This window comes from Neolamprologus brichardi, chromosome 14 (assembly GCF_056152115.1).
Source record: "Neolamprologus brichardi isolate AB-2024 chromosome 14, ASM5615211v1, whole genome shotgun sequence".
Lineage (NCBI taxonomy): Eukaryota > Metazoa > Chordata > Actinopteri > Cichliformes > Cichlidae > Neolamprologus > Neolamprologus brichardi.
In genome coordinates, this window is record NC_142117.1 from 33,574,221 (window position 1) to 33,587,713 (window position 13,493).

Sequence of the window (13,493 nt, forward strand, 5' to 3'; positions counted from 1 at the left end):
TATTTTTTAATACATTCAGACAGACATTGTTATATTAAGATCAGATATACATGTATTTTAATGTACACATTTATGTATATGTTCAGTCTCTTATACAAATATTTTTTATTACAATGAGCCTAGTGGGGTTATGAAAACTATTTTTCATCATCTCCTGAAACTCTCATATCTTCGTCGCTTGGGGGAGCTAGGACGGCTCATCTGCATCCAGTGTTACTGTAGTGAAGTAGTCTTGATGCATGCTCAATCATCCAGGTAAGTAAATCTCCAAAAGTTGATTCTGTTCATCTGGACAAACGCTACGTCCAGATGAACAGAATCAACTTTTGGAGATGTAGTGAAGTAGATTTGGGTGGGATTTTACGTGATGTCCACGAATGCAGCACTAACATCCACACCTTCCCAGCTGATAATTAGAGGTCTTATAAGAAACAGCTGTGATTCATTATCACAGGGATGCATTTGGAATTCTTTTCCCATCCAAGGTGGCCAAGAGCGTTAAGCGGCTAAGCACGGCAGAGCGGTTTGATTTCTTCAGGAAAGCTGCTCATTTTAGTATTGCCCTTTAGAGAGTGGTAAGTGGGACTGTTGCGTTTGTTATTATGTGGCATATAGTAGGGTGGACTTTGACGACTGCTTCCCTCTGTTTTATTACAGGATTGTGCCACACTGCTGCTGTCTTGTACCGTTGTTGTCATTTTACAAACATGTATGCACTGGCCTTGACTGACTCCTGGTTTTATGGTCTTTTACTCTGAATTGTTTGATATATTTTAATCATGCTTTTTGTAAAGAACTGTACCTTAGGGTGTATTTGTTTCATTTATTTCTTTTACCGATTTGTTTTATGTTTTATTGTTTTGTTGCTTTAGTGGAGGTGCGGCCGCTTGTCATGGGGCTAGGCACGTAAGGTGGAATTCCCCAGGTTCATCCACCCATGGGTATTCTGCTGTTTCAGCTCCTGTGACTGAGAGACTGATTTGTCTTCCTTGGGAGAGGAAATGCCCATGGTTCAATGGTAAGACTGGTATAGGCATTGCTGAGTGGGTGGAAGAGGTGCAGGCCTGTTTGAGGGTACGACATCTTTCACCAAGCCCTTTTCATCTATGATCATCTAGAAGGCGAGCCCAAAGAAGAGATTAAATATTGGGGAGAACATGCAAACTGCACACAGAAAGGCCCCGACCAGATGGTGGAGTCAAACTCAGGACATTCTTGCTGTGAGGCAACAGTTATAACCACTGTGCCACCCTAAAATGAAAGATCGTTCAATTAAATTTTATTTGCATAGCACCAAACACAACAGCAGTCTCCTCAAGGTGCTATACGAAGTATTATTTGTAAAGTAGAGACCCTACATTAATACAGAGAAAACCCCAACAATCAAACAACCCCTTTTGACCAAGCTCTTAGTTTTTTTTCTTTGGACTATTACTAATGCTTAAATTCAAAGTGGTGCATAAATAGAGTGGAAAAGGGTAAGTGAACAAGAAACAGTGCATCAAGTGAAACCCCCAGCAGCCCAGACCTATTGCAGCATAACTAAGTGAGGATTCAGGGTCACCTGATCCAGCCCTAACCCTATCAAAAAGGAAAGTTTCAAGCCTAATCTTAAAAGTAAAGAGGGTGTCTGCCTCCAGAATCCAAACTAGGAGCAGGTTCCTCATAAGACGGACTTAAAGATGGAAGCCTCTGAATCCCAATCTACTTTTAAATACCCTAGGAACCACAAGTCTAAAGTCAGAGAGCTGTTGTTCCTAGAGTGTTTAAAAGTAGTTGACCTAGAGTATTGAAATGTAGAATGGGAGGGAGAGCCTTCAGTTTCCAGGCCCCTCTTGTATGGAACCAGCTTCCAGTTTGGATTCGGGAGACAGATACTATCTCTACTTTTAGGATTAGGCTTAAAACTTTCCTTTTTGCTAAAGCATAAAGTTAAAGCTGGACCAGGTGACCCTGAATCCTCCCTTAGTTATGCTGCAATAGATGTAGGCTGCTGGAGGATTCCCATGATGCACTGTGTATTTCCTTTTCAGTGGTTCTGATTCTGCCGGCGATTTCTTCCTATTTAAAGGGAGTTTTTCCTTCCCACTGTCACCAAAGTGCTTGCTCATAGAGGGTCATATGATTGTTGGGTTTTTTTCTCTGTATGTGTTATTGTTGGGTCTACCTTACAATATAAAGCACCTTGAGGTGACTGTTGTTGTGATTTGGCGCTATATAAATAAAATTGAATTGAATTGAAATAATAATGAATTAAAACAGTCGAGTCCAGAAAGGAAGTTTCTAGCTTTAGAGAGATTGTTCAAATGCAATTGGTGTGTAACCATCAGTTACCTTCATACACCAACAAATACCAATCATATTTAGGTTGTATGTTGAGTATGTCTATTTGTCACAGCTGAAGAAGGTTTTGCCCTCCTTCTGTTGACAGTCTGGTTATTCCACTGGTTCCAAAATTCTTTCACAGCTATTTGAATCCAGGGCAAAAAGATATAATGATGACAAAATACACAGAGCTCATTAAATGAATCTAATAAGCAATGTCTCTCCATAAAATTGAAAAAGCAATAATAATGAAAAAATAAATTAAACCACTTGATTTAACTATGCCCATATCACCTCAGTTCTTTGATTATCCACTGATCTGCCAGTGATAACACTAGGCATGTTTAATCCTCACCTGTAAAGCATGAAACTGATGGGAACACCATATTTTCATGATGACATCTCACTGGGTATTGTCTTGTCTACATAAGCAAGGTAGTTGATAGTCCTACTGAAAGCACACACACAACCCTCCATCTCACAACTATGTGGATTCCAACTACATGCCTTTAGAAAAAGGAAATAAGTGTAATTTTTGTAGGAAAACAAAAACAAAGCCAAGGTTATGCACCATTTAGTGTAAATGAAACAATGAGCTCTTTTGCTTTAGATAATCCATTTTGTTGTAGACTTAAAGTTGGGAATCAGGACTTGTACATTTATAGAAATTAAAAAGTATCTTTGAAGAAATAAAGAATTTAAGTATGTTTTCCAAATAGTTGTGATACACTCTCTACTGACTTTGTGCTATTTTATTTATTTTTATCATGGTGCGCTGTGTGGCAGACAGGATGGAGGACCCAAATACAGGACTCATGGATGGACAGAAACAGAGGGCTAAAATACACGAAGGGATAACAAGGGAATGGGACACAGAAGGAGAGCACGCCTGAGAGTAATCAAACACAAGACCAGGGGAAATCCAACTAGACACACTGACATGAGACACAGACTGCAAAGTAAAACAGGAAACAACACATAGACACGGACTTGACAAGGGGATACAGCTGACAGGGGAGACAGAACTACCATGGAGACAAAAACCAGAATACTAAGAACACTAACACTGAAACCAAAAGACTAGGAATGATCAATACTGACAAACTCAAAGTTCAATAAATAACACAAACTCAAAACACTGGGTCAATGACCCAGGACCATGACACCAGGAACACAGGGGAGGGACAAAAACAGAACAGAAACCAATAAACTTGAAACTATAAATAACAACAAAGAAATCCCAGACTATTAATAATTCAAGATACAGAACACTGGGTCACCGACCCAGGACTGTGACAATTCTAAGTTGGTCTTTTAAACTTTTCTCATTCTTACTGATTGGGCAATGGAACACCGTATGATCGCTGACGTCTTGCATTATGTCTTCTGAAGGATCATTAATAGGGTCATTTCCTTGCATAATTCCAATTCCTTACATACTATCTTTGGATGCGTAACCAACATGACGACAAGCTTCTATTCATATCCTACAACTTTGTTCAAGTTGTCATCTGATAATGTTGCACAAGTCAGTGGTTCAGTAACAACGTTTTGTCTGTGCCTGTAGAGCAGCGGTCCCCAACCTTTTTTGCGCCACGGACCGGTTTATGCCCGACATTATTTTCAAAGGACCGGCCTTTAAGGTGTCACGGATTAATACAACAAAATAAAACTAGTACCGGTACCAAAAAAAAAAGAAGATTTATTCATAACACACGTGAAAAGACCCAGGAAAACCGAGTTAACGATAAAAACTATAACAAAATAACGCTGAAAACCGATAAAAACCCTGAAAACCATCCATTTCACACCTGAGCCTCAACTCTCGCGGCCCGCTACCAAATGACTCACGGACCGGTACCGGTTCGAGGCCCGGGGGTTGGGGACCGCTGATGTAGAGTGTAAAAAACTCCTAAGTATGTTGCAATTTCTTGCATTCCAAGAATTATTACATAAGACATCCGCTGTATCACAGTTGACCTCAATGTCCAGTCATGAGAAGTGGAAGCAGCAAGACAGATCTGGTCTGAGATGTGGTTCTTGTCTGGTTCCAAAAGTAGTGAATAAAAAAGTTCAGCCAACCATATAAGGATGTATGTAAGGATAATGTATTCACTGTCAAATGACAGTATAATAAGCTCTGTTTACAATTCATGTATACCTTTGTGTTTCTTTCTTTTCCAGGCCGTTGCTCATTATGCACAGGCAGCAGATAACTACAGAGGTGAAGAATTCACAAGGCAACTGTTTTAAATAAGCACTGTTATCTCTTGCTTTTAGGGAAGTTGTATGTAAATGTGTAAAGACACTATGATTGCTGCTCATTTGCATGTGTAAAAATAATCCCTATCACATCTATATAACAAGTAGCTCATGCATCAGACTGCTCTAAATACTCTGTTTCAGACTTTGGCTCTGTGTGACATCAGCGAGAGCAAACATTTTTAATCTGGTCATATTTGGCACACAGCTGCACCCACCAGCTCTTCCAACTTTCTGTTCAGGCGTGGCAATCCATCAAAAGGAAGTTGGCCTGAAACTGGTCATTGTTAACAATTAAATATGGGGAAGCACCAGTGCCCAGTATAAGGTAACCCAAGAAGGAATTTGAACTGTGAATCGTGTAAAGTTACTCTAGTGGAGTCCAAGTCCAGTATAAATAAAGTATGGAACTGCAAATCAGAACTAAAGGTTCTTGATTTTTAGGTTGGAACCCATGCAATGGACAGTACGCTTCTGAATATGGAACTCTTATCTGCTGATAATATGCAGACACTGTAATACAATCTTTTAATTTTAATGATCATCCTGTCTCATGCCATTAAGACATTTGAAAACAAATACAAGAACTTTAAAAAAGATTCCTAAATTGTACAGAATGTACAGTGGAGTGAAATTACAATGGAGGTAATGTGCTGTTACGCCCCTAGTCTAGGCGTGTAGAGACAAATACCCGCCCTGGTTCCCAAGCCAAACATCCGAAACCAGTTGTGAGTTTAAAAAAAAGGTGATTTTATTGAAGGTAATGAAGCTTAGCTCCAGGGTGAACCCAGGCCAAAATAATAAACAAAACCAACTAAGTCCCACTCTACATAAAAAGTCTGAGAAAGAGGCGATTGAGAAAGAGGCCCTCTCTCTGCTGTTCGCATTGCAGCATTTTGAGGTGTACGTCAGTTCCAGCCCCTCGCCTGTGATCATTTATAGTCAGACTTTTTATGTGCCAGTAGCATTTTGCACAACCTGCAGATGCCTAATGGACGCATGACTAACCCCACAGTAAAGCATGTTCCAGTAATCCAGCCTAGATGTAACAAAGGCATAGATTAAGGTCTCAAATAGCTGCCTTGATAAAATAGGCTTTATTTTGGCTTTCTCCAATAAAGAAAGCTAGATCTTACAACAGCTCTAACCTCGCTTTCAAGTTTAAGATCTGCTATCCATTTTAACTCCCAGATTAGTAATGATCAGTTAATGTCCTCCTTGCCATACTCCTTTTGTCCTCTAGGGTCAAAAATGACCCCACCTCATTTGAGAGTGTTTTTAAAGTACATAGAATAAAATCTTAATCAATTCTGTCTTACACCTTAGTTTTACTTAAAACCAGCACAACCACAAAATTTCCCTTCACTTTGCAATTTAGGGCCACCAGACCTTGTTTCCATAAAAGTATACCTGATTTTTGAGTGAAAATAAAATGAGACAATAAAATATAAAATTTTTAGATTATTTTGACTATTTGACTAACCACAGAGTGCTATATGTTGAACTTTAATGAGAATAATCACACCTGCAGTCCTCTGGGGTCAAAACGGACCCAATCTGGTTTGATTGATACTTAAATAATATGCAGCGGATATTTCACCCACTTTTAATTAAAGCTTAATTCAAACATTTTGACACTATTTCTTTATTCTATTTCAAATTTAAGTCTGATAAAACAGCAGTCTGGTAAAAAAGAAAAATCAAGTCATCAGTTATTGAGATTAGTTAACAACCAGAGTCGGTTGCTTTGGCAGATTATCACAGACGGGTATGTCAAAGTTAATTTAGGAAGCTGTTTTAAAACCACACGCAGCAAATAATCACATCTGGTTTGACTATTGATAAAGCATAAAGTATAAAATATCATCCATCTCTGTGTTTCAAGGTTTTATTCAACTTTATTCCAACTCACTACCTGACAGTTTCTGTGTTTTGGCATGGTAGGACACCAAGGCATGGGTCTTAGTGAAGGCAAACTTTCATAAGAACCAAGCCGTGTCCAAATTTGGCACAAGTGCAGGAGGAAGCTCAGGTTTATTCCTCTGTACTGGTCCCACCATGTACAGCTTTCTTTTCAGCAGTTCCAGGCCAAGGGCATATGAAGTAAACAAGTTGTCACAGGTGGTCATTTTCTTTTGGAGACCTTCTCTAATGATAAGGGCAACTTGCATGCCCTGACTGCAGGCCAGCAATGTGCCATCATAGTCTAGCATGTTCCATGTACAGCTGGACCTGGCATCACATACTGCCCATATTTTTATTTTACTTGGAATGCCTGAAGTTGCATTCGATCCATCTTTCTTCATCTCTTGTTGTCCCTCCTTGTTTGTCATTGAGTTGGCTGTAGAGCAGGTCATCTACTAACTGGATGGTTGTTGGTTCAACCTCTATGTGCTCCAGTCTGGAGTTCTTACCAAGGTGTCCTTGGGCAACTTACTGAACCCCAACTTGGTCTCTGACGCATCCATTGGCATGTAAATGTTAGAAAGCATGATACATGGTGTATAATGCTTTGAGTGCTTGAGAGAGCACTGAAGATGATTTCAAGTCATCAATACGAGACCTGGCATAGAGTTTGTATTTGGGCCATGGTAGACTGTCTCTCTCTGTGACAGTGAAAGACGGCACATGAGACAGTCACGCATCGTCTGTCACTGGGAACGATAGAAGACCAGATCAATGTTTTCTCATATGACTGCATATATTCCTACACCTCAGCTGACTCCTCTTTCTTCATTGATTCTTCATCTTCATCATAATTGAAATGAAAGATGTGTAGTCTTCTGACACATCTTCTATTTCAGTTTCACATCCTGAAAAGTGAAGAAACTTCAAGAAGCCCAGTCATTATCTTTCCAAACTCCCTCAACTACTATGTCTGGATGCCTGAGAGCCTACTTGAACATATTTCAGATTCTTCCTCATCATCATCTTCATCAGTTTCCTTCACTTTATACCTTTCTTCCACTTCTGCAGAGAAAAAACTAGCATGTCGTCTAAATATTGGCTATATTTTCCTTATCTTCTAACCCTGGATCCTCCTCATCAGTTGATTCTTCCTCCTGATTATATTACAGGAAAATATATGCATTGTTCTTCTGGTCATTCCTTTTTTCACAACATGGTAAAAAAAACAAATTAGCACGCAAGCCTCAAGTGCAATGTAGAGCACCTTCCTCTTCATTATACTGCCTGTTTTGTTGTTGTTATGACCACTGTTTGACCCCACACATCAATGATCCAAGATCAAAGATGTTTGAAAGCAGTATGGTGTGACAATATGACCCTTTGCACCACTTTGTACTGTCCTCAGAGGACAACAGGTGTTATTAGATTCATTTAAAAAACCCATAAACCAATAAAAATATACAAAACTTATTCTAATCATGCATAGCATAGTATTGAACAACTTATTTTCAGACCATTTGATGAATAAAAACACATTTTGATGGCAAAAGATTTCTTTGGGGGTCAAAAATTACCCCAGAACAACAGGGGGGTTAAACCGAAATATAGGATAAACTTTCTTAATCTTTCAGTTCAGATCAGTATCATTCCAAATGTCTCTTACTATTTAAGATTTTTAAAGGACCAGTACAGTTTCATATCTCATATGTTTTACATGCCACCTTAGAGGCAATGATGCCTTAAGGCAAGTTCTGCTGCTCAGAAACACTAAAAATGTCATTATTGCAGTTCTATCACCACACAGAAGTAATGAATGTACCCAAGTCACAATAAAATTCATGCAAACAAATGCAACTTGTTTTCTTCACAGCTACCATGTTAGATTTACAGAATTTATATAATTTCTGATGATATGAAACACAAAAGACCTTGAACAACACCACACAGTGTGGGCACTAACAATATATTCTCTACATTTCATTTAGTTGCCTGTCCGTCAGAGGATAGACTTTAAATGCTGGTCTATAAAGCTCTGAATGGTTTAGGACCAAAATACATCAGTGACCTCCTGACCCAGTATGAACCTTCCAGATCCCTCAGGTCATCTGGATCCGGTCTTTTATCAGTTCCCAGAGTCAGAACCAGAAGAACACATATAAGCACATAGAACACATAGAAGCTGCATTCAGCTTTTATGCTCCATATATCTGGAACAAACTCCCAGAAAGCCTCAGATCAGCTGAAACACTCAGTTTATTTAAATCCAGGTTGAAGACTATCCTATTCTCAGCTGCTTTTAAATAAAGCACCAAATCCACACTTAAGCTTAAATTTCAAAACTTACATTTTAACTACTGATTTTATCTACTGTTCTGATTTTATCTGTTTGGATTTTTGATTTTATATACTGTTTTGTTTGTTTGTTAGTTAGTTAGTTTGCTTGTTTTAATCAATTTTAAATCATTGTTTTTGTTTCTAATGTCTCTGTAAAGCACTTTGAATCACCTTGTTGTTGAATTGTGCTATACAAATAAACTTGCCTTGCCTTGCCTAGTTTCTTCATTTGTCAGAAAGCTGGACTCATACTCCTGCTGCTCTTTATTTACATTACACTGGGCATTGTGAAGAGGAAACTGCAGCACCAGGATATTTATAGTTAAGTAAAACAAATCTAAGAACTAGCTAAAATGATTTTGTAAATCTGGAAAACTAGCTAAAAATAAAATATTCTTAGTTTTAGTACTTTTTTAAGTTTGGATGCACACGTTTGCTGAAACTTTGGATGTCTAGATGACTTTGAGTCAACTGATTTCTCAAAATTGAATTTTTTTCTTAAATCTCTCCAATGAGATGTGCTTTCCACATATTAATACTTTAAAAAAAAACTTTTAACATTTTCAGACTAACTAATTTTAAATTGATCTGTACAGAAACATTTAAGTGATCAATCATCACATATCAAAATGGTTTATCAGAATTGGGTGTGCCGATTAGGGTAGTGGTGCGCCTCGCCTAGAATTATACGTTGCACAAACAAAGGCACAAAGACTGCTAAAACGTTGGTGTGTAAGTAGTGAAGCCTGTAGTGAATCGGTTTTGTTAAATCGAATCAAACATTCTGGCCAATTCAGCATTATGGAGAAAAAATGTGTAGGCAGAGATGGTTTGTTATTAGGCCCATGCCAGATACCATCCTGAAAAGCGCAGCCATGTTTTTTCTTCCAAAGCTGTTTCTCTGCATCAGTGGAAACCTGTTGCATAGCAGTGAGGGAGGGAGGTATGTCACTCTTCAAGGAGTTTGTGTGTGTGTGTGTGTGTGTGTGTGTGTGTGTGTGTGTGTGTGTGTGTGTGTGTGTGTGTGTGTGTGTGTGTGTGTGTGTGTGTGTGTGTGTGTGTGTGTGTGTGTGTGTGTGTACGTGTCACCTCCTGCTCAGCTCCTGCTCAAGGAACTACATCCGCGCTGTAGAAACTGGGTTAGGGTTGCTAGTGTGAGCTTGCCACACAGCAACAGGATCTAGCAGGGAAGCCACTTTGTAGTGGTGTTGATGCTGTTTTAACTTTAGCCAGTTTTCATGGTTCAGTGAGGGCAACCAACTCAGCAGTGTGCAAGGCTTACATGAGAAGGCAGAGAACCAGATTTAAAAACTCCATACTGTGTGGAAACTGCATAGCTCACTGGATTCTGACCAGTGGCTGGATGTCGAGATGGTGAACAATCTACAATAATAACAAAATCAGGTTTAAAGGCAATAGGTGTCTGAGAGAGAACTGCGTGAGGGGAACATGCTTCATTTAGCACAGAAACACAATTATGCTACTTCCCTTCTCCAACAGCAGGCAACATTGTGGACTTCTGTTCTGAATGAATAAGAGAAGCTGAATGGAGAACAAGACAGGTCAGATCAGAGTAATCAGCAATATCACATTAAGTTCTTCACAGCCCTCTTATCTGCAATGACAGCTTGTATACAGTGAGGCAGTCCTGCTGCAACAGGATCTAGATTTGCTGAAAAATAGGTCAAAGATCGTTGTCAGTCTCCATGATGCTGCAACAAAACAGAAGACATACAACAACATACAACTGTCCGTGTGAAAGACCTGGTGGGGTCAGCCAGACCCAAGGTGGTTGCAGACTGCAGAGCAAGTTTTAAATTAAACAACAAAAAGCTTGCTCAGTTTCCCATGCACAATAGTGTGCAAAGTGGTGTTTCCAAAACAACATATTTGGGGATAAATGTGAGAGAGTAGAAGCACATTCCTAGAAAAGACACTTGCTTCTTCGTTACAGATTTTGCTATTTTATGAATCGTTTCAACACAATTGGGTGAAAGGGAGTTGCCCTTAGCTGTGATCACATGACCCAAAAAGTTGATCTGTTGCTTTAGTCTAGAAAGACAGACTTTGTGTCTCATCTGTAACATCACATTGTTTTTTTATTTGGGCAGCAGATTAAATTCTCAAAATACAACAAGAGAGTTGCAGTGATTTGTCACTCATCAGTTGCAGTGATTCTGAACTCAAATCACTGTAAAAGGTTGGAACCTCACAGTAGCCGAGACACAGGTGAGTATGTGTGTGTAACCTTTCCCCTTAAGATTAAGGTAAATGAATACTGCGTCCCAGAAAAAAGAACCAGAGAAAACCAGCAAACATCAGGAGGCAGCTGAGAAAAGATGGTGTAAGGATTTGGAACATTGGAAGCCGGACTGATCGTGGAACGATCAATCCTGCTTCCCTCAAAGACCCAAAAATGGGGGTAATAGTAGGGGGAAAAGGCAATTTAATGGCTATTGTTGTTGGTGTGGCCTATAATCACATTTTGGGGTGATCAATGAGATCTATATCATATTTACCTTGAGCCTGCAGTGTCTTAAGGACTTCTTGAAGGGCTGGAATAGCTGCAGCTTCCTCCTGTGATAGAACTAAAGGTGCTATTATTGATAGCGCTACCAACTGAACAGTTCTTTTTGTGTGCACAACAAGAGAGAAAATCCAGTTTGCTGCTCCCTGCATTTAGCACCAGCAGCCAGTAGCCACAGTAGGGTTAAATTCTCTGCAGGTAACAGTGTCTTGCTTGAGTCCCTTGGGTGCGGCAAATGAATAATGACTTTTAAATTTGTGGCACTAACCAAAGTCTAAAAACCAGGATGGGCTGTTCAGTAGCCACTGCCACTTGAGCCATTAACATCCGAGGGGTCAGCTGGAGGGTCTGCACATTGTTGTCGGGTGTGGTTGACTATGGGAGAAAAACTTGTTGATGTGAAACCCCCGGTGGTAAATATGTTCTGGTTGTTACTGAGTTGCTACAACAATCTGCCTATGCCACATGCTGTCCAGCTCTGTTATATGGTGGTAGAGGTTATAAAAGCTGCCTTCCAGGATTATCAATCACTGCTACGTAAACTGTTGTATGAAGGTGGAGGCTGAGCAGGTGTAGAAACCGGAGGGGCACGATCAAGGTTGTGACACACTGAGGACCTAAGGAAGGATAAAAAGAGGATTTCTCTGAGAAGATTTCTGTTTCTTCCTTATACGTGTTTTTGTCTAGTAGCACATAAAGTAAGCAATATTATGGGAACGGCAATGAGTACAGTGGGTCAGATTTGTCTGTGAGTGTACCTTGACTGAAATGTGTATTTGAATCAGTACCCTGATGTCACTACATAGTGATTGTTACGTCCCCCCGAAGGGGTCCAGGCATGCGAGTGAGGGGACCAGTAACAAATGAGTCCAGAACAGAATGAAAGGGAAACAGACAGGTGTTTTATGAAAGGTTATCAAACCGGTCCTCTGACACTAAATAAGTTTGGTCAGTTTCTACTCACTTTTATCGTCACCAGTATGTGCAGTGCTTCAATGCTTTTTTGCTTTTGACAGTGTGTTTACTCCGTCCTATAATGACGTCCAGACCAGATGTCAACACGGAGAAACAAACCTATTTTTATCTGAAATGTCTACAAAAATAAGTTGTTTTTGTGGGAGTTTAATTTGCCTTTGCAAATGGATCAAATAAATGATATAATAAACAAATGAATAAATAATAAAGATTTGAAGAACAATACTATGGATGCTTTAACAGCATCCACACCAATAAGACAAGATAAGATAAACCTTTATTAGTCCTACAAGTGGGAAATGCTTTGGTCACAGCAGAAAGATAAGACAACTCTTTATTGTCATTGCACAGTCATACATAGTACAATAGTACAATGAGATTGTAAAACTGTCCTACGTCAGCACTACATATAACACAACACGACACGATATGACACATCACAACGCAACACAAACAACACAACACAGTATATTAACTTAGTTAAAAAGAAAAGAAGAAGAAGAGTATATGTATTGAACACTGTTATTATTGCACATTCATTATTATTGCACCTTGTTATAAATATAAATATTATTATTGTTATTGTTTTAAACATTGTTACCTCCCCCTCAAAAAAGTCCAGGGAGGTAGCCAGTCAAGTCAAGTCAAAGTTTATTTATATAGCACATTTAAAAGACTACTGTACATCAAAGTGCTTTACAATAAAACCGCATTGCGGGCAGAACAAAGAAATAATAGTACAATTATACTTAAAATTGCATTTATGTGGTGTAGTGCAGGCCGAATGAAAGTCAAACTAATTTGTTTCAAAAGCTAAGTTAAAACAAAAGTACAAGTTTAGAGCAGTAAAAATTAAGAAAAACACTATAGAATAGGAAAAGATAAAATACAATAACATACTATACAAAATAGAAGAATTTGACACCATTTCTCAGTTGGACCAGTGGCTCACCACCATGCTTCTCTGTATCAAGAAAACCATACAGAGGATGAGGAGAGAGACCTTCGCTGACTTGCCTATCCTGCTTATAAGCCCTAAACAAATAACTTGCAATTTTTCTTTTTGCCTTGACCTCTCACTTCCATACTAGCAGCCTTCATAATTGTTTGACCATTACCCTTTGTATTCACAGATACCATTTCTTTCCTGCAGTATTCTCTC